At 53.5% G+C, this 22281-nt stretch overlaps 1 non-coding gene across 1 annotated transcript; it reads left to right on the top strand.

Annotated features, from left to right (window-relative positions):
* The first annotated feature begins 21632 nt into the window (after nt 1-21632).
* On the top strand, nt 21633-21728 carry BDP81DRAFT_t219. The gene has a single exon. It is a non-coding gene; the product is annotated as a tRNA-Ile (tRNA).
* Nucleotides 21729-22281: the final 553 nt, after the last annotated feature.

Here is a 22281-nt window from a genome sequence, read left to right as displayed (position 1 = left end):
CCGCGAGTGTGGGACCCTGACTCGGGCGGAATTGAGGGAATGCTTGCGCTGGAGTCGATCCAGATGGACGAAAACAGCATAGACGCCTCGGGGACTTCTGAGCCCGGCGCCTTGAACACAACACTAGCCCCGGCGCCCGTGACGGGGCTCTGCTACCAAAATATTCTCCGCCGCGACAGAGATTGTGCTACGAAATACAAACGAGTGGATTCGGGTGGGCTGTGGGTTGTGGGCTGTGGTCTGTGGGCAGCGACGAAATGAGAACCGACATCCCCTCCCTTCTCCTCACTACCTCTGGCACCGGCGGCCATTTGACGGTATCTCCTGGCTCGGTCTAGTGTACAGCTGCTTTACTATCCGTACAGACTTTGCTCCGTTTCTGCGCGGTAATTCTATCTGTACATGTGCTGCGCGAACCTGTGCGTTTCCTCATGAAGTACCGCGTAGCAGTCTGCAGCATCGCACTTCGATAAAGTTCTATAGGTTTGTATAGTCATCGAGGATCTTGCTGGTGCCTCGGTCGCGTCGCAAAGGTTATTTTGGCGCGCCGGTCCAGGGCTTGGGATCAAACGGTGGTCTGAACTTTCTGGTCTGGCGATCACCCCAAGACTATGATGTTTAGGGGTTCGGCGGTTTCCTACACTTGATCTGTCAACTGGTGTGGAGACCAATAGGTCGTTTTCTGAGCTGCGTCTCTATACGGGGTTGCGACAAGAATAACTGCTGATGGGACGAAAGCGCAACTTATTCTCTGGTTCCCTTACCTCCCGTCCCGATAGAGGTCAAGCCTCGAGGACGGAATATCGGACGTTTCCAACGGCTTGGTGGATGACTAGGTTGAAAACGAGGGGCTCGGACTGTAGCAGAAGAAGCCACCGCCGTATTTGCGATGTAGAAATCTCGTTGATCAGCGGACGTTGTGTGAGCCAGCCCCCCCTTGAGCTGACGAAGTGCGCCACCAAGAAACGGGGATGGATGTTGCCCGAAAGATTCCATCTATCACACGAGATTAATCGTCTCGCCTTGATACTCACTCTGGAGTCTGGAGAATAATTCCCCTGAAGTGATATAAGTTGTAATTTTGTAAGTCCTATTGCTTGAGACGGCACGTGTCTCCTGACACAAAGTGTCTGATGTCGAGCTTGTCCCTGTCACCCACCAGTGGTTCGGGGGCTATCTTAGCGTTTTCCCCGCAAGTTCGACTTGTCAAACGAATCCCCAAGCTAGGGCCTAGAGGTGCGCTGGCGCTGGTGCAGACGGGAACGCTGAGGCTGGCTCATCCTGTCTCGAGCTTCCCATCCGCCAGGGGCGAGCGAGCGAGACGCGACGCGACGCAGTCGTGGAAGTAAGAGATGGTTGGACGTTTGGACAATCGTGATGGCGGCAGCTCTTGAGACGACAGCTGGACACTGCTAGCCTGATGAACCCAATCTATCCGTGCCTCTCAGTGCGGACACGAAAGCTCATGTCATCTTTGAGATCTTGGAACATCGATCTCGGGAGGTATGCTTCTTGACACGAGGGCGGAATTCCGATCGATTTGCCGAAATCCGTCGACGAACCGTCACTCGCTTCGCGGCGAAGCTCGATCTATGATGGGGCTCCTGTGCACCACCTGGGCAGAGATACTCGGTACGGATACAGAGAACCCGTGCGGATACCGCGTGTAGATAGTGATAAGGCATCACAAATCGTTACGACGAGGTCCTTGGGAAGCCGGAGATTCGACAATCGACAATCGACACCCTGTTGGCTTCCATTTCGTGAAGGGTGGGTTCCTGGAGAGCAGAGGGTCAGAACTCGCTTGGGAAAAATAGCCTCGGGGATGAGGGCTGTTTCGTGCTGACTGGAAAGGCAGCTAGCGGCATCCGCTGCTTCGATATTGGAAATGGGATTTTCCCTTCGCTTGTCTATCCCCCTGTCATCGGGCACCTCGAGGCCGGGCGAGGGACGACGGACGAACGGGCCACCCCTCCACGTCGATATTGTCGCAGCTGAGATCTGCCGGGGGCGGATTTACCAGGAATACCGAGCCAAACGCGAGACTGGGGGGAGGACGACCAGATTCGAGGTTTTCTGTATCCGTACTTCGTACTGCTTTGCTTTGGTGAGGTCCTGGTCAAACGCTCAGTCAGTGAAGCACTGAAGTCAAGGTAAAAGGGGGGGCAATTGGGGGGTAAAGATGGGAAGGGGTGGCCCAGCCCTCTAGGCAACCTTCGTTGAGTTCCTTGCAAGCAGCTGCAGCATCCAGCTTGCCCTGCATCCCATCCATGGATGATGGACCTACCATGTCCCCCACCCCCCTCTCCTTTTCCCCCCTCCACCATGTCAATCACCACAGTGTGCTGCTTCCCCCGCCCTGTTTGCAAGGCCGGTAGCCCACTAGTTCCCTTCTCCTTGCTTCAGAGAATTTCCAGAGGGCTGGAGCACCGGGAGACCCTGGAAGGCTTCCCAAAATCCCAAGCGACTTGCGTAGAGAGCAGGGGATGTGATGTGAGGGCATGTTCCTTTTCCCTCCTGGCTACCCCTCGCTTAATTGTGACAGCCTGCGACCCTGTCTGACTGCGGCGGCGACGACTAGGTAGGTATTCGACAGTCGCAAGTACCTTGCCGTCCAGGCTAATTTGCACTGCAAAGTGGTGGGAAGTGGGTACTCCGCGACTCCATACCGAAGATGCCTTCCAAGATACCCAAAAGACGCATGCGGAGTCGAGAATCGGAGCAGGCGGACACTGGGCAGTAACAATGGCACATATCAATTACACATGCCTCGGTGGAATGAAAACAAAAGTGTGGTTATCCAAAGTTGAAGTGGAACTTTGGACAAGGAGGCATCCATACTCGGTACCTTACTGTGAGAAAGGGCTAGAAGCGACTGCTGGCGCTCGTGTCGAGTAACAACGGCGATGGCGACGGTGACGGTGAAGGTGGACGGAGGACCGTGGCACGGTCTCGGCCGGAAGTGGCCGCTGGGAAGCGGTCGCGCCTGCCCTCGCAGCCTGCCCGGCACCTTCTCTCGGTGAGCTCGCTCTGAGGTAGGTACCTAAATCAAGGTGAGGTGTACTTCCACGGGCATACAGCCGTTCACGTTTGATTGGACCAAAACGACATCTTGTGGCTACTTTACCTTAGGCATTCGTACCTTCCTCGGTCCTACCTATGTACCAGGGCACCTCGCCTTCTACGAAGCAGGCACGGCAGGCACCTTCAACTTCGGTGCGTTCCTGCCACTTGCCTGCACAACACAACCACTTTGGCGCAGAGACACCTTCCACGTCACAAAAGCGATATCCTCCGTGCCTTCTGACTCGAGAAGTACCTCACATAATCTGGAAGGTAGGTACTTTTTAAGTTGGGAACATGACCACAGATAAATTGTCCCATCGTAGAAACTCCCATGTTGGTAAGCGGATAACAAGAGCAAAAAGGCAAGTACAGATGCGAACCACGGGCATTGTCCTCTTTCCCGGGTTCAATTTGCGCAACAGCGGGGAAGGAGTGCTTACAGTCGTCTTCGCGATTCCTTCCATTTGTCTTCGAAGCTGCGCAGGACCTTCCAGTGGCGGGACCTCGGGGAAATCCCGCAGTGACATTTTGCATCCCGTTCTTGGATGATGGATGATGGGTCCCTCTTTCCCGCCGTGCCCGCCTCTTGTCGCCCGCTTCGCCACTCGCCCAATGGAACATCCATCCTCCGCGAGTCCGTCTATTACGGGATGCACCTCACCGGGCCACGCATGCCACGGCACCGTGGGCACCTCAGCACCTCAGTCTGTCATGTCCCTGCTTGCGAATTAACAACTTAACCGCCACCTACCGCTACAATGCCTGCGCCCTGCCTGTCTTCCATGTCTAAATCATCGTCTACGAATGCATGCCCGCCTTTCGACTTCGAAACCATCCCCCCTCCCCGGTCGCTAGGATGCTCATGCTCACGCTCAAATCACACCTCTCACCGCTCGCTTCACGGCCGAGTCGGTCGGCGTCCGATACGAATTTGAATACCCCCGGTCCTGCACGCAATTGAATGCGTCACAAATTCCAATATCATCACAGCGCAATTGCCGCCGATGTCACCGTTGTCGATGTTGCCGCACTTGCGAGCTTGCTTGCTACTATCGCCAGGCTCACCAACTATTCGAGCCTCTTTTCTACCCATAACCTACGTGCTACCGACCGACCGTCCCATGTCCAGACATGTCGACACAGCCTTGCCTAAGTTAATGCCAATGTGGCCGCGGCTCCTTCAAAAACACCGGCGTCAGCGCCAGGCCAGGAACCGACGCCAAAGTACTTCTTAGGGCTACTGCGTGCTCAAGAAGCTCAGGTCCCCCAATTCCCAATCTACGGGCTATACTCGAATGAACTAGGCAAATCCCGACACCCTGGTTTGGGGGTTCACCAAGAAACGCTGCCCGCTGCTAGAGTGATCTGTCGCGAAGGTTAGGGCGTCGACAGATCTCAAGCGACCCAAACCGCTGGGATTCGACTAAGCAAGCGTTAATGCCCCGGAGGGGCACAGTGTCTGCTTCTTCTCAAAACTTGTTGGTCGCCTACGCGAAGGAACGGGAACCAGTCTAAACCAAACCAAACCAAACCCAGTCCAACAGCCGTTTTCTCTCGCCCTTGACCTCGCACCTACATACCACGTCCCTACAGAGTACTCCGTATCCGTTCACACAAGCCCATACGCCGTATGGATGCTCAACGCCAATCTATCCTTGGGACGACCACCAAACATGTTAGCGGCCATGTGTACAAGCTTACACGTTTGTTCCAACGACAAGCCGCCCGGCCCAGTGTTCCGGAACAACTAGTTGCTACGCCGCCCTTCAGTCACGCCCAGGAAGAGCCTCCACGAAGCTAGTGTACGGATACACGAGGAAAACACCCGCCCAGAATTCACTTCAGCATGCAACATGTCAACTTTTGACGTCTAGGCGTGCGACGTTGGGTATGTGTACGCACGCTCTCAACTGTCACCAAATCCTGAGCTGCGGCCAGTCAAAGCGGCACATCAGCGCGCACACCAAATATCCATCCGTACATTTCGCCTGACTACCAAACTCGACAGCGTCAAGCGCCCGTCAGCCCACAGCCACACTCCCCTGAGCCGTCCAAACAATCGATGCTTAGAATTGTCGCCGTCATGACCCACGGTATCGGCATCATCCTTTGCATCGGTCTAAATCATGCGTTTCTCCGAATCATGAATTTGACAACCACCTGTCATCTCGCCGACGACCGCAGCAGGGCCGTCAACCGCTTTGCCCGACGACAATTAACCTCTTGCCGTCTTTTTGCAGCATTCGCCCATTTCATTTCGGCGCATAATTTGACCCTCTTCCCAGTGAGGTATAACCCCATAGCCGGCATTTTATTAGCGCCACTGGAAGAGAGAGAGATAGCAACCAGAGGTCCCCTCACCTTTAGCTATGCGCAGTACGGCAAGAATAACGACAGAAACAACATTCAGACAGGATAGACCCGTATTGGGTCGCGGATCCCAGAGGAACACGAGAAGTCGGAACGAGGTCGCCCGGATACCTCGGGACGACAAGCAGCAGGACAAGGTCATCAGACCCAAAGTTTCTGACCGCATTATCCATGCCGTGATTCCAATTGCCTGAAGTATGCAGTACCTGAGAAATAACAGCCACTCGCAGGTCTATCCTACTCCTCTTCCCTTGGCTAACATCCATGTCGGCTGCTGCTGGTTAGCCATCTCACTGCCGCTCTTTTTTCTCTCGTCGTCGAATCTGTCTGGACGGTTGCCAGTCAAGACCCCCTGAGCTTACGGAGTACCTTGGCCCTGACATGGCTGGATTCGTGTCATGCCCCAGCGGACGACCGAGTACATACAGTACTGCTGCGACACTCAGTTAGACCAGAACTGGATCGAGGCGAGAGAAGCCAGTCACCGAAGCCTCTGCGATTTTGGGGCCTGTCTACCCCTCCTCACATGGGCCTAGGATTCTGCTCGCACGTCCCTTGACAAGCTCAAATACCACCTCAGCGAGGCACTCCACGTGCAGACTAAAACTTTGTACGCCCCCGATGTCTGCACTCTGGCCGATACTGCCTCACGTGGAAGTATCCACTGATGTGCAGACCATGCCGTTCAGAGCACGACAGTCCTACCGCATAACCCACGCCATAGGACAATGGCTTGACCCTGTGCAACTATCGTATGAGCGCCTTCGATGTACATACCGTCTCGCCTGGACGAGCCCATGTCAGCCATCGTGGGCTGTCGCATAGCTTGGTGGACAATGTTGCACAACCACAGACATACTCAATGGAAGTTATGCTGGCAACAAGTTACTGGTTAATCATCTCCGGTGCTGTTGATGAACGCTATGAGCGTCGTTAGGGATACAAGGTAGTCAGAAGAGACGGGAAATGGCCCCAGACCAAGGGCAGCTGGACAAGGTTGTCATCGTGCTAACCTCACAGCCGCAAGGTAATATCGCGTGGTACCTCGATTTACCTCTGCGTCTTTATCGCGGATGGCGGCGACTTGAAGGCTTGAAGCGGTTCTTCATTCGACTTCAGTTTTGGTCGTTGCCGTATGCATTCCTCCTCATTTCCCTTCTTATCATCCCCTGTCTGGTCGTGTACGACTCCTCTCTCTCTCTCTCGACAAGCCTGTGCCCTCTTCTGATCCCTCGCCGCACGACTTCCCAGCCAATATCGGAAGCATACCTCGGCAGCAAGGATTTCTGTCATCAAACAGGCCCACCGGTGGTTAGAACGGGGTCACTTTCGGCTGTTCTTTGCATTTCGGGAGGCATTCGCGTCTGTCATTTGATGCCCAAGCCAGAGGTGGGATTTCGAGTTTTTCGTGAGGCTGGAACCAATCTCGCAGCATGCAGCATTGTCTACACAGGGCAAGTGTCTTACTCACACCGCCTTTGTGCCTCTTTCAGGCTGCAGAACGAGAGGTTGCTAATTCGATCGAATACGGGTGGACCTTTTGGATATTACTCGGATTCGAACAATTCACCGGCGGATGAATACTGCCCACGGAATCTTTCAGCATTCGACCTCGGCCGTCTTCTCCCCCATTGAATCGATGTCTGGTCAGTTACGGATCCTCATGAACATATCATGGTCGTTTGACCCCATCTCGCAGCACAGGAGGGAATGTGTGCACGGCCTCGTCCAATGGGAACTCAATGCCACCACGATTCGAATGGGAGAGCCATGCAGCATGCCAAGTGTCAGGTATCGTGGTCTGCATAGAGCTGCTCTGGAAAGAACAGGTCCCGTGCACCAAAGGGATCAATTGATGGATATGGATCGCCGCAATGAGCAGGTGTCAGCACTCTTTCCAGCAAGGCCAAGAACCAAGTTTCAAGGCTTCTCTGAGACATATATTCCTGACTACGGATACCTGACTCCCAACGCTTCGAGGCTTGTGCAGCAGCAGCAGCAGCGAGGGCAGAAGGGACGGACGCCTCAAGTGCCGCTAAAATGATGATGGAATCATTAGGTTCAGAACCAACCCGGAAAGGCACCTCTTTCGAGCTATTCGACCGCCGACAATGATCCCCCGTTGACAAGTTGCTCTAGCCGATACGTCTCACATGTTGCTGGAAATTCCGCGAGGCCAGACCATCAAGGACATTATGCGACAATGGCATATGGCACCCCTGATGGATGAAGTCATGAGGCCACCAAGCGGTCAGTCCCCCTCGGAGGTGTCGTCGACTTCCTGGCAGGTCCCGATGGTGTCAAGCAGAGTGCCGCCAATTTCAAGCCCCCAACGCGCAAGGATGCTTCATTCCCCTGGTCGAATTGGGGTGGGTGGGTTGCGCTGGCTCAGCAGACAGTGATTAAGAGGTCGACATTGACACTGTGATCGCAATTGGTACGACCTGCATGTCCTTAGGTAACGCGCATGGATAAAGTGCAACCTGGATGCTGGGAAAACGGCTTATTTCACTCGCCGCCAGTTGGTCGAGTATCACACATCCACAGCGGCAAGTGACGATGGTCAAAAGCGGTACCCGAACCACGGCCAAGGAGACATGCGCATGTGGACAACAAGCAGGCCATCAAAGCCATTCCCACATGCCTCTCTCTGTTCGAAGAAGGGCGAGTTAGCGGTGAAGGGACCACAGAGGAGAGCGTGGGAAGGCCGTGCATACCCGCTAGAGCCGGACGGCTGAGACGTCTGCCCTACGGGTGAGGGAAAGGGAATGGAGTGGAAAGGATTCCAAGGAGAAAAAAGGGCTTCCGGCTCCAGGCTGCAGCAAATTGAGGCACCTATCACGACGGCTCCGCTGCTTACGCCGCGCCTATCAGCATCCGTGTGTACGAGCATACGGGAACAGTCGAGATCGGACACGCCAGATTCCGAGAAACACGGCCGGCAGCGGAGCAATCCAAGTGGAGGTACGAGGCGAGGAGGCGAAAAGACACTCAGTCGACCGGCGGCAGTGGGAAAGTCGATTTTCCCATCTCCCCAGTTGCCGTGGGCCAATTTTCCTGGCAATGGTTCACATGGACATGAAGATCGTCCTCTTGCTTCGGATCCACTGCTTCAGCTGTTCATCTACAGTACGGTCTACCTGATAATCTTCACCACACGGATCCAGACAGTGCTCACTTTTACACACGATGCGCACATGTCCACCCCAGACAGACAGACAGACAGACGTCGATACCTACTCGATAGTCTCTCAGGCAAGGCAGCCCTGAACACTCGGCTATCCCCATTGGGCCAATCCGCCTCGTTCGTGATGCATGCTTGCACACTGCAGTTCCATACCTTTATGATGTATCATCGCGCGAATTCCACGAGGGGGGCAGGTTCCTTTCCGCTGTCCGGCCTGGTCTAGGCGAGCGGCCCATCGAGCACCGCATCCCCACAACCCAACCCTCCCTTGCAGCTATCGGTGCTGTCTTCGCTGCAAAACGTCCAATACGCAGAGAAGATGCTACCAGGCGCTTCAGCTGTTGGCCGACGCGTGCGTCAATTGCACACTACGGATACCTCCCCCCGCTTACTAGCTCAGCGATCCGCCACGATGGTTGAGCCTACTTGGTGATCCTGCCATAAAGAGGAGGTGTGTTATACTGGAGGCGCGGCCAGAAACACTCTAGGTCTCCACGCAAACAGCCTTCTTTGTTTCGCGGGAAGACTTGGGGGAGTCAACTCTCGTTGAAGCGAAACTCGCAACACGAAGGGAGCATCAAACCCCTTCAGCCCGGCCAGTGTTTCTTTCTTCACCAGCTAATACGGCTGCCTCACCACCGTATTATGACTGGCCCTTCTGCAGATTGTCTTCTGCATCGACACCGCAGAACCTGACTCGCGACCTCTCATCAGTGGCTTGGAAGAGCGCTCGTCTTACGCATAGCCAGGGATTTTTGCCCTGTCGATCGGCTGCTTCTTTTGCCTGTCACTGATCGACAAAAGACGCTCCACGCGCCCATCCCTAGGCGGAAAAGAGCGAGCTACGGGCAATGATGATCACTGAAGAAACTGGCGCCTCCGCTAAAAGCCTTGAAAACCCAAGACCGATGGAGGATCAATCGAAGATCGGTTACGTGGTGCCGCAGGCAGCGGTACAACTGTACAAGACAAGCTGAGTAATCATCTCGGCCGACCAAGCACATTCCCGAGTGTGCTGGAATGCTTCTGCGTCTAGCGTTCGGAGGACAACCGAGAAACCAAGTACGACGGTTCTTCCGAGTAATACTAGAGACGCATCCTGCGTGCCATGGCCATCCGCATTTGAGCCATGTCCAATCAAATCCGGCAATTCATGCTCGACCGCACGGCACATGATGAGCTCTAGCTGCGGGCTGGCGTGAGCAAGCGTGGCAGGTTGACCACCATACAGCCTAGTTGCATTGGTGTCGGCTTAGATCGGCCTCGCTACTCAATCAGTGAAATCTACCGACCGTCGTGTGGTTGCGGTACACATTGGGACTTCGACTTGAGCCTCACCACGCCAACCTCTCATTTGGGGGTTTACCGGAAAGACTTCATCATTGTGCCGCCATAACCGGAGAGGGGCCATACTCGGGCCAGCGCATCATTTTCACTCCCGACTCGTACAGAACTCTGTCCATAACATGAATACTCCGATGGCTCTCATGGAAAAACCTGCGTTGACCAGTCTCTCCAAGCTCGACATTCCCGAACCTCTCAACCCGGCCGGAACAATGAGATACGATAGGGGCTTGGGCAGACGAAACCTGTTCTCGCCGGCGAGAGGGCCGGCGAAGAGAGGTCGTCGTCTTTCCCATGGCCGATGATTTGCATTCGCCGATATCTGACAAGGTCCGGCTCAGTCTCGACAGAGTCTAGAGCATGTGGGCGGCAATATGTCCTGCGGTTACCCTGCGAGCCGACGCAAATCATGGTTCTCTAGCGATGCTCATCATCCCCGGATCACCAGTCAAAGTCGCATCGATAATGCCTGTGCTGGAAAGGCTGGTTTGAGTATTCCTCCTGCAAACCGCGCGTACTATTGCGAAGAACTATACCACCGTGAGTCAAACTCAAGAAGAAACATCGGATGATACAGCCTCAAGTATGCCCATCCTTGCTTCCTTTGGCATTTATTCTTTAGGCCCAAGTCCATGGACATTCACCTTGGTAGGATGACGGCCATTCTCGCTGCGTATGCTTCATCCAGATGATGTCGAACCCCTGAGTGGCGAAACTTTAGTTGGCGGCCAGACAAGATGCGACCTGGGTCAGATGCGAGCTCAAAGAAGATGGGCGTTGAAACCGCCTCGATGTTTACAAAGCTAAGCAACTCATCCCAACAACAGGTTGATCTTGTCAGTGAACGTTGTCCGTGCGAGACCACAGTCTAAGAGTCGCATTCCTCCCGCAAACCGACATGCGCCGGCAAACCGCATACGACTGTCTTTTGGGTTCTCGTACAACCGTTGAGGCTGCTGGATAGTATGAAATTGACTTGGGAGGTCTGCCTGTTCGGCCAGCAGCTTCCGAATGGCATGACCAAAGACTACAGAGATCCAAAAGCCGCCGTCGCCGCCCAAAATGCTACTAGGGGCAAGGCAGCTTGGTGAAGGAGATAGAACGACAAACATTCGACGACATGACTATAGTAGCAAGTTACAGTAGCGACACTCTCGCCCACGCCACTAATTCGTCCTTGCTTGATTCTCAGCACTAATGGTTGCCCTACTATAGCTCCCGCGGAGAAAGAAGACGACACCAGTGTACTTCACCAACGACTGTCTATCAACTAGTTGGTGACATCCTTTGTCCTCGGCGATCTATTGAAAGGGATAGTGGCGGATGAGTGCTCCAACGTACTCACAACGGTGCCGACTCCCTCGCTAGTTGCGATACAAGAAACATACGACTGAAAAGCCCGATGGTGTACATGCGCTAGAGAAGATGCAGCAATCGACCCTTGAGCCAGGCGTGTGATACGACCAGGGAGCATCAACCTTTCCATGGCTAGCGGATTGTGACTAGTTCTCACGATTGCAGTTCTTGATCCTCTTGGTGTAAGTGCTCCTCCATCTCACTCTCTCCAACCGGCTTGGCATCCGTAGGGAAGCATCGCGCGGAAGAGGGACGGGAAAGCGTTTCTGGACTTGAAGCCTCGAAAGGCCTTGACTGGAACCAATGAGATTTCCGGCGTGTTTAACGGCCGTTGTGCCACGTGCCATGTGCTAGAAATCAAGAACAAGTTTGGCTTGCATCAGAAGCAGCAACCGATGTAGTTCTGTATTCAATAAGTCGTCTCGGTGCCTGTTACTACTATCTATGGTTCAGCTTCTGCCTGCGCTTGCAGAAGTGGCTGGCACCGCTCTGCTGCGTTCCCAATGGACAAGCAATAATCAGCGGCGTGGGAGCAATACCGGAGCAGAAGCGCCGATACGCTTCCCGTCAATGGAACCCCAAGGTTGCATCGACAATGCGATTGAGGTGGTCATCAAAGCATCACAGATGGATCGTACGGATACTCTGGTACGAAATCCGGGCCTAAGGCGTGATTTGCGCCTATTCGAAAGGCGGCGGTGATGACATGGAATTGCACGACTCGCGCTTGAATGTCGTTGAAAAAGGGGTTTTGGGTTGCATATTCCCGGGTGGGCCTCGCACGACCGGGGCTGCGCCGATCCTTGTGAACATCATCCGTCGATCAGAACACCACGTTGTTTATTGCTGCTGTCTCGCCGCTCTCTAAGCCCCAAGCACCTGGCCCTGGGTCGTACGCGAATTCAATTGGGGAGCCTTGCTTTTCTCCGAGCTTTCGCGCGCAGCCAAGTTGCACAAAGAATAACGCCAAATGGGAGGTAACATGGTGCGGCAATAGTCCACCCTTTCAGTTGGGACGGCGGCACCAGGTAGGTACCTGGCTTTGAAGCGGGCAAACGGGGGGGGGGGGGGGGGGGGGGGGGGCAGAAGGGGAGCTAAGCCTTGAATGTAAGACGGACACTCCCTTTTCTCTGTCTTGAAGCCGCACTTCTTTGGGAAGAAGTCTTGAAACTGTAAACATCGGATTGTGGCAGAAGCTCGAGGCACACAAAAAAGAGAAAGGCGCACAACAGTGTCCCGAGACTGCGGTCATGGTGTTCCCTCTGGGGAGAACGGGGAAGCTTCCATGCCGCGTACCTTATGCAGGTCAAGCAAAACTCAACCGAACGAGACGGGTTTTACATAGCTCGCGACCCCTTTCAAAGATGAGAAGATGACGCAAGCCTTGTCCTCAGCCTCTTGTCGCGGGACATCTGGTGAGCAATGTTCCTCGTCTCAACGTCGGGACATATGGGCACTGACAGTGAGGGCAGAACCAAAGATGCGCGTCGAATCGGGTTCCATCTGGTATTCGAATTGGTATTGGTGTCCCGACTCCCTGCTCCCTGCTCGCAAGTTTTGCACCCACAAAGTTACAGACTTTTCTTTCCTTGCAAAGATACGGATACCAGGCATATCTGGATGTCAAAGGTCCCCGACAGACTTTGGGTCCAGAGCGCGCCACACACGTCGACATGGCCTCTATCCAGTTAGCGATTCTTCAGCATCGGTTGGCGGCTCGCTCTGTTTCTCGCCATTGCGACCTACGGCAGGCTAGCTGATGCTCTCCCGCTCACCAGAAGCCGCGGCGGTGCATGCTTGCTGGTTCACTCTAGGCGTCCGTAGGTGTATACCTACTACGAATACAACCACACGTCCAAATTTGCCATCATGCCTAATCGGGCCTAGAAATCTTGGAAGCGCGATTTTGGCGCGCCAGTCAATGGTTCAGAAAAAATTGAGCCCTGCCTGGGCTTGAATGCAACAATAACTCACCATGAGACAAGAGGCACAAACGCAAGGATGAATACGAATCGAGCATGGCACGTGTGGGTATGGTATTCAACCACGACCACGATCTTTTCACTCATCCCTACGGATACAGGCTCCCAGAAAAGAGTCTCATACGTATACGTAATCTACTCACCAGAGAGGTCTCAGACCGCGCAGGACCTTCATCTCCCCTGCCGATTGTGTGTCCAATCACAATGGCAGCTCTAAGACATCACGCCGAAATAAACTTTCTCACCCGTGGCGCTCTCTCCCTTTCACCGTACTCGACAACGTCCGTAACGATGCCCTTTGGACGAAGAGCTGGGCACATTTGCACAGGCACAGGAGGAGCTATCAATGACAACCAAGTTCGGTATTGCATCCCACGCCCACACGGACGCTTGTTCGTCTCCAAACGCACCCCCTCTCTCCTTCCCCTTACCAATGCCCCCTTCTCTTCCTTTGGCACACTCCCTTCCCCCAGCGGGAAGCCCGAGCTCACTTTTACTTTTGAGGAGGGACACAGAGAAAGATGGTGATGAAAGATGGAGAGAGCTACGGTCCTACGGATACAGCCCCAACCCTAGATTGGCGTCTTTCACCACTCCTTCCGGGCCTCAGGATCGCTTCTCTTCGTTCCGCCTCCCCCCCCCCCAGCCCACTTCCTCAAACATCTTATGTAGAGGGAGCGTCTCTATCCGCAACCACGGTATAGTCCTTCCCAACAGCATAAGCAACCTGCAGGACCTCCTCATTCGAATGACTCGAGGAGAAAGCCATCCTTGGGTATCGTCTCTACTCAGTCTAGAACATTGGAACACCGTACACTCCTACTCCTCCTCCTCCTCCTCCTCCTCCTCCTGAGTTCTATCCTCCTTCAATGTCTGTTCTCCCCGCAGAAACCCATCCATGTCTGTTTTGAGACGGCACATTCGTTCATCCAAACGCGGCAACAGCGGACAGGAGACAAGCCACTCTGTCAATGCAATAAACCCAACGAGACGTGATAAACCCTGCCTTCTCAGGCACACGGCCTCTGGTTGACTGGTAGAGCCCACCACACCTACCAAGTGAAAGGGTGGATTGGAGGTATCAAGACTTGTCTGGCCAGACCCAGGCTGTACTATGGTAGACCCAGACACACACACACACACTCACACGTTCTCACACTCACACTCACACGCCCCCGAGTATCCATCCTCTCCTCTCTCTTTCTTTTTGTGGCGTTCCCTTCATCCCCTTCTCGGCGTAATGCACGGGATCTTGGGTAATTAACCCGAAAATCCCCAAGCAAATTTCCCCCAACGTCGCATGTAGTGGCGCACTTGAATGATTCGTGCTAGCCCGTCTTGCTGCATCTCCAGTCTAGTGGGGATCCACGTCGTTTCCATCCGACAAGCGTCCAAGAGGCTCTTCCAAGTTCCGGGTCTTGATTTCCTTGTGGTCTGTTCTTTCGGTAGGGCGGCGGCGGGAGCGATGGAGGGTCAACGAAGTGACCAAAAACAGAGAGAGAGAGAGAGAGAATGGACGGGCTATCCAAGGGCAGGGTTCCCATCTTGGCCCCCTCTACTCTGTACAGCTCTACGGATGCCTACACTGCTCTCTCCCACCCTTCCTCTCACGACCTATCTACATGGCTGCGGATTGCTACCTACCTACTTACGTTTTTGGCCCCCTCCCCTCCCGCCTCCCCTTTCCCCGCCGCGCTAGGTTCGAATATCTTTTATTCCTCGACGCCATCCGAGGACACCCGGTGGCAGTGCGGAAAGAGCGCTGATCTCTCTTTGATTTGTTGCTTTCCCAAGGTCTCCATATCTGCCTTTTTTCTGTTTCTTCTTTGCTCCGTGCAATTCCCTCATCTGATACTGCTTGCATAGGGCGTATCGGATGCGACGACTCGGAGAGAGCTGTGTGAGTTGTAGAGACAGAGGAGGCAGGGGGTGTGACTGTCTTCTCAATGGGTAAGATTTGCCTTACCTTGCCTTTTGCCTTTTGCCTTGTACGGTACCTGACCTAGGTACTCCGTACCGTACTTACCGTTCCCTTCCCCCCCTCTCCCCGTGACATGGCGCACGATCGTGTCAAATTGGTACTCTTTGGAATCAATACCAGTCGCGGGAGGCGGGGGAGGCGGGGGAGGGCGGACCAGCCGCAGGTGGATGAAGTTTGAAGCGGAGAAAGAGAGAAAGGCGCATTGCGTAACTTGGCGGGCGTTTGTTCGCAAGCCTCCTCGACGTTCTATCCTCATTTGATTGTTCAGGGGGTGAAGAACGAGGAGCAACAATGACAAATTTTTCCATCACGGATACCTGGTGACTATCAGTCATCATCGGTCGTCAGGTCGTCCGTCCCTCATCCGCCCTCCCGCTTCTCCGGTTTGGACTCTGTCAATTAGTTAAGGTAGGTAGTTAGCTGGCCGATTGTCGTTTCGGAAACACTCCAGTCTGGCGGCCGGCCGTCTTTCCCGGAGTCGACTCCGTGACAGATACGCCGGGTTAACGCCATAGCCATAGGATGACAGGTCCGGTCGACCAGAGACCAAACGGCGGTGCCATGTTCGTCCCCGGAACGTGCTCAACAGACAGCGTACTTTGTTCCTCCCGTCTCGTCTTAAAATTCCTGTTGGTTTCCTTCCTTTGATGGTTTGGCATATTCCCTAACCCCCCGGGTCCCCTTTTCCCCCCTCCAACGCTCACGCCGTCAGCCGATGACTGGTGCTGGTGCTGGTGTTGGTGTTGGCGCTGGATGTCGGGCGTCTTTTTGGCGTGGGATCTTCTTTTCCACACGGGCAAGCAGCACGCAAAACACACACCCTTTAGCCAAGCCTAGTTCTTCTTCTTCTTCTTTTGCTTGTGATGGGATTATCTTGTTCCTCTTCTCGTGCCATTGATTTGATATGGGAGACGTGTCTAGCGGACGATTGTAGCGTTCTTTTTTGGAGAGCTTGCCTTGTTGCTCTACGCTACCTATTCTCTTGTTGGCCCAAATGGCGCAACATCGCCCTAGCGGGCGCCTCCTTTGGTACTCGAGACGGCGTCGATTTTGGAGGATTAGGGTTTCTCTGTTGCTCTCTTACTCTCTCTCTCTCTTTTCTTCTCGCTGTCTCTATGGGACTAGTTTACCCTCTTGGGCTAGGCCAGGTCAGATACAGGGCGTGTGGACTACTCTTTTCTACATCTTGTTTCGTTGTTCATACATGTCATGATAGAGAAAGAGGGATACCGGTAGGTGAGAAAGAGGAAGAGGCACTTGATTAGCCCCCCGGTATGGGGGTGGGAGGATGGAAGGACAGGCACTGGAGGGTACACGAGCCAGCTTTTCACCTATGATCAACCGGCGTCATGCGGTAAGACTGGCGGAGAAACAAAATGAGGGGCCCACGATGGAGACAAGGTGAAGAAGGGGCCGGAAGAACGAAACGAGAAAAAAGGGGGAGGGGGGCGTGGCAAGTAGGGAGTAGGGAAAAAGGAGACTACGACCGCTACTATACAGTAGGGGGAAAGGCAAAAGTGTCGCGACATCATATCTCTATTTGTCTCCATCGACACGATACACGGCCTTAGCTTACCTTCTCTCGCGACACAAACTGGTGAACCAGCGAGCGAGCTGATGGGACATGACGCGCGTTAGACCTCATGCGCGACAGACGAGACGGATGAGAGAGTGAGAGAGACACGAAAGCCCGCACCCGTGGTGGTGTGCCAAGCTAGTTCACTGTCCGAGGTCCTCGTCTTCTGTTCTCTACTTTGTCCCGCCTCTCCACCGGTCTTAGTTGTTCCCGGGAAGGTGTGCTATGACACTTCTGCGCTCCTGTTCTGAGCTTTCTCGCGCTCGACCTTTTTTTCTTTCCTGCGGGCTTGTCATCTGGTTTTCCTTTCTTCTTGGCTTGGGGGCCGTGAGCAAGTTGGAACCAAGATTAACCCAGAAAGATTTGGGAACAGGTGGACGAGGAGACTAGTGAAAGGGGGTGTGTTGCAATCTCTGTGTGTTCTGTGAGAAGGATTTCAAGTAGTGACGGGTAAAGGATGAAGCTATTTTGTTGGAACATCACGGAACCTCGAGAGGGTTAGTTCCCGGCGCGTGTTGAAGATGTGGACGCGTCGTGCCGTGTGGTGCGGTCTCTCTCTCTCCCACGGAGGTAGAACACGTAGCTTAGCCAGTTGCAAGTCAGCCACCGAACTAAACGTTGAGGGTTTATCGTGCTCCCCTCCCTCCCTCATCCCACCATCCCCGGCCACCTGACTGGACTCGACGATGAACAGTGCTTTCTTGGTGCTGGTGCTGATGCCATGCAGAAGCCCGCGTCTGGTCTGCCCCCCCCAAGAAAGTAGCTGCCGCAGTCCGGTCTTGAGGGTCTTTGCTGTTCCCGCAGTCTGCGGAGCCTTGGGCTGGGCCGGGCTGGTGCTGGTGCTGGTGCTGGTGCTGGGGCGTTTGGTCTGCGTGTTGTCAGATGGGCGCTTCCTTTCGGGCTGAACTGACGCCCGTGATCATTGATGGGATGTGATTGTGATGGCTGGGGGGAGGGGGGAAACGGTCAGCAGGAAGTATTGGAGAAAGGTCTGTCTTGTTCTGACTTGTCTTGTCTCTTTCCAATTTGCTCGTGCGCTTGCATGGCCCTAGCCCGTGTGATTTTCGTTCGAAAAGAGGGAAGCAGTCGAACTGCGGCCGCTTGATGGGAGCGTACATGCCAGGTTTGATCATCTGATTTTGGGTTTTGCACTCTTCACGATGGGATTGAGGACGCGCAAGGGGCGGAGGCTGATGGGTGGATGGTATGTACGGAATGGAGGAGGCCAGGAGCAAGCAATGCGGGATCCGCTTGAGGTGCCCGGTGTTCTGAACTGTTGGGATCTCGTCACATTACAGACACGAAGCACGAAAAGCAGGTTTCTGATGCAAAGATAAATTTCTCGTGCGTGCCTTGTGTTCGCGGAGTCGTTGACTGGGGGGCCTGGGGGCCTGGACCGAAGACTTGGCTGCCTGCTGCTTGCAGGAGAAGAGATTCCGAGATTGCTAATTCACTCGCTGGTTCGCGCTTTTCGTGGACGATGTCCGTATTGAGAAGGGGGAGGGTGCTGACCCCCCCCTTGTCTGATTGCCCTGTTCATTGCGTGCCCGTGTGGTTGCCTGTTATTTCTTTTCACGAGAATTGCCTGAGCGGCGGTTCGTCGGTCTTCTGACTTGCGAGTGATTAGGGGGGGTTGGTTTGTCCTGTGGGTGACAAAGGTTACGATGGATATGAGAGGGTCAAATCGGGCAATTTCAGGTTGGATCAGGGTGAGCATGGAGGATGAAGGTTTTGTAGATCTGGTGTTCGTTGTGGATGCGTGGGAATGTGATTGTGATGTGAAGCTTACGTGCATGTCACGATTGTGATTGTAGTGTACTGCCTCTGCAGTTCAGCTCCTCAACTGGGATTAACTTGCGAAAGACGCAGGGGCAGCAATATCTCGTAAAACAGAGTTTGAAGAAACGGGCTGGCCGAGATGTCCAATGAATGTGCATTCGTGCCTGGAGAGATCAACACGAAGGATGAACGAACTACGCAGATGAAGATCGAGCCGTTCTCTTCGTCCCGCGGCATCTCGTGTCGAATCTGGCTCCCGGGAGGCCGCCTACTATCCGCCATTATCGAACCCCACGTGGGTATGGGCGAGCCGGTCCGCGGTTCGTAGAGACGAAGTCGATGTTTATTTGGATTTGTGTGGGTTTGGCTGCGTACTGTGAGGGAGTTGATTCGGTGTAGGGAGCGATGGAGGGAGGGAGGAATGGTAGGTGGCGTCTAGGAGACAGATCCGTTGAACGAGCCGTTCGAATGTCCGTCATTTTGAGATCGCGAAGCTATCCAAGGCCGCGCCGCCAGTAACGTCCTCCGCCGTGGAAGCTACCAGTTCTCCCCGTAGTTCCAGATCGCGGCACGCCGGCGATATTTCTTGCGCTTGCGGAGAAGTTTAATTTGATTTTGACGGCGTGCGATGTCGAGCATGAAGTTTTTGGACGGCGTTGGGTTTTGGATCTAGAAGCTTTAGAGGGGGGCCACAAACCTGGAGAAGAAGACGATTGGTGATGTGAATGGAGATTGTCTGCCTTGCTCGAATGCATTTGTACCCAGCGTCTGAAGGAAGGAGACCTCGCTCCGAATAATGTGATGAACAAGGGAACTCAGGGGCTACGGGGAGAGGGGCAATAATCTCGAGTTACCTTAAAGTCAATGTTGGCCTGGTTGTTCTATCGGAGCTGTGAAGCTGCTGCGGGATCAGATACGAACACTGCTGCTCAGCTTCTCGACACGACTACGAACTTCCCTACGTAAGACCATGAGGATCGTTGAGATTACCGTGGAAACTCACAAGAGCGGAGGAAAGTTTCGAATTCATAAGGGACTCCAGAAATTATGATATCAACTGTAGCTGTACGTCTCTGAGAAAAAGGGGCATACACAGAACCCAGTGAACTGCAACGCGGAGATGGAAGCTTCTCATCTGCGGTCTCGTGGTGAACTAATCTCGTCCTCATTGTGATGATCTACCAGGACGAAGGATTTTCGCAGTAAAGAAGGCCCTCATACGTGGCTATCGACGGTTTATCATGTTTCTTACTATTCAGCCCCTGAATGCAATCGTTTTGGAGTCATGGACACCCGAGTCCTTGTCAACAGGCCAGTATTCAGCCCGATATTTTGGTGCGGTGCTCATATCGGTGTTTCCTGATCTCAATTCGTCGTCACATATATGCCGAAGGCGAAGACAAGCCGAGTTGCGCCTGGTGAGAATAGCATAAAGTATCATGGCAGGAATATGTAATCACCATACATACGTTCTTTGGAGATGTGAGCGGGGAAACCAGATAGAAGAAGAGCACAAAGTATACCAGTTCATCACATCTATCTGACCAACTATCTCCATCCTTCGAGTATAGAAGTGTTTACCAGAAGCTTTCAGTGGATTCTGTGGTTATCAAATATCCTACTCAGGGGCATAATAAGAAGCCTGAACGTGCAGTTTGAGCTGAAACTATACGCCTCAAGTCGCGAATTCGCGGCAATTAGCAGGAGGCGTACAGCGAGAAAGAGGGCGCAATTGAAAGCAGTGAAAGGGACTAACTCCATATTGAAAAAGGCGTGGAGAGGAAAATCGGTCGCACTGCTATCTACCAGCCCGATGCCTTCGGTATACCTGGCTGAATACGCGCGAAGAGACGGATTGAGAAGCACTCCAGCTTGCACTGGTGTTTCTTTCTGGCGGAGACACGAACTGGTGCAACTCCCACTGTGTTAACCGATCAGAGGCGCCTCTGGGAACGCGTACAACCAGTTCACGAACTCATCGGCGCAAGAGACCCATAGAAATCACTGAGACTCAGACGACAATAATTACTCAGTATTTGAATGATTTGACCCAGCCGGCCTGGACCTCCTCGCCCAACGGAAACCGCTGGTCACGAGAAACGCAGTCACAGTCTTCCCATATCATGCTGCCCCGCGCTCCAGGTCGATAACTTTGTCTTGGCTCTAAGGAATTTAGAACAGTAACTATCAGCTTTTGTTCCGAGTGTATGGCCTCTCGAAGCATGTAGTCGTCTCATTGCCGCAGTACCCCTCGTTCAGGAGCTATCCTGTCGTCCATTGAACCACATAGATCAGAGTTAGAGGCCGGTCTCAGATGCCTGCAGAAGAGCCGAGTGATACGAGTTTGCGCCTTTGGACCTAGTATAAACCCGACGAGGAAAGTTCGCGGAGAGGCTTTTTGCGAAAAGGTAAAGGCCGTTCCGTCACTGTCCACATTATTCTTGGCATTGATGTTATATGAATATAGTTTTTAAATGAAGCTGACAATAGATTAAGAATGGCGTCCACGGCTGGGAGTCAAATATGAGAACGTCTTTCCTCCGACGAAACCAAAGTTGATTCGGTACCCATCTCAAGTGCTCATTGAAATATATCTCAAAGCTTTTGAGTCCAGGGCAACTCGAAGTCGTCCTTCATGATATCCGGGGTTTATAGATGAGATCTGTAGCAAAAGTGAGAAAAGTGCTGACGACGTTGGTCCTACACAGCATTATCCACAATATCTTAGACTCTGTTTAGATTCTCCTACAACTCCCTGTAGCCTTTATTCACCCCTAAACCGCCCCTAGATTTCCAGTACTCGTAAACACGTCGTCACCAACCCATCCGTCAACACCGGAAGTCCCACCGACTCCTCAGCGGGGCCAAAGCCGGCCGCCCCTCCGGGACCCTCCGCAGACCCGCGACCCGCCATCATCGTGGGCCTCAACTTAGGGCAAATTTCCGCACCACAGCATCACACACCCAAAAACCACATTCGGTTCGGGATGGGGTCGGTTAGCTCAGTTGGTTAGAGCGTGGTACTAATATTTCACCCTGAAATGTTGTGTAATGCCAAGGCCGGGAGTTCAAGCCTCCCACTGATCATTGATTTCTTTTGCTGTTGGAGATGAGTCTTCCAGGAACGAATGGACTTGGATGATGATGTATGTGCTTTTGACTGTTTTTTGATGCTCTGTGAAGGTAAGCTAGGAAAATCTGAGAGCAAGGCTGGGTACGGATGCGTGTGGTGTCGAGGTAGATGAGATTTTTGGATGTTGAGGGGTGGTTTGTCTGACGCTGGGAATAGCCTCTGGATGGGCTGGAACATACCACTTCACTACACGCCGCACCCCTGAAAGAATCTCTAGTTCATCTCATACTGATGGAATAGCTCTGGTGGAGATATTTATCCCGTTGTCGCACTCAAAAGGGGCGTTTGTGTATGTATGCGCCCTGGCTGATGCCATCCGCCGGGGCAGCAGCAATCCAGATACAAGAAGACGAAAGAGAGCTCGCCTGGGATTGGCCAAGGTCAGCCACGCGACGATAGTTGGGGTAAAAATCTATACCCGCCAACATCATTTGCTTTGGGGGGCTGCGATGTTCATAGCAGTGCGAGAAAGGGGAGGAAGCGGCTCGCTTCATGGAGGGTTTCTGC

The sequence above is a fragment of the Colletotrichum phormii genome (assembly GCF_030913505.1).
Source record: "Colletotrichum phormii strain CBS 102054 chromosome Unknown BDP81scaffold_14, whole genome shotgun sequence".
In the NCBI taxonomy this organism is placed as follows: domain Eukaryota; kingdom Fungi; phylum Ascomycota; class Sordariomycetes; order Glomerellales; family Glomerellaceae; genus Colletotrichum; species Colletotrichum phormii.
Note: the sequence above shows the minus strand (reverse complement) of the source record. Positions and strands in the feature narration are given on the sequence as shown.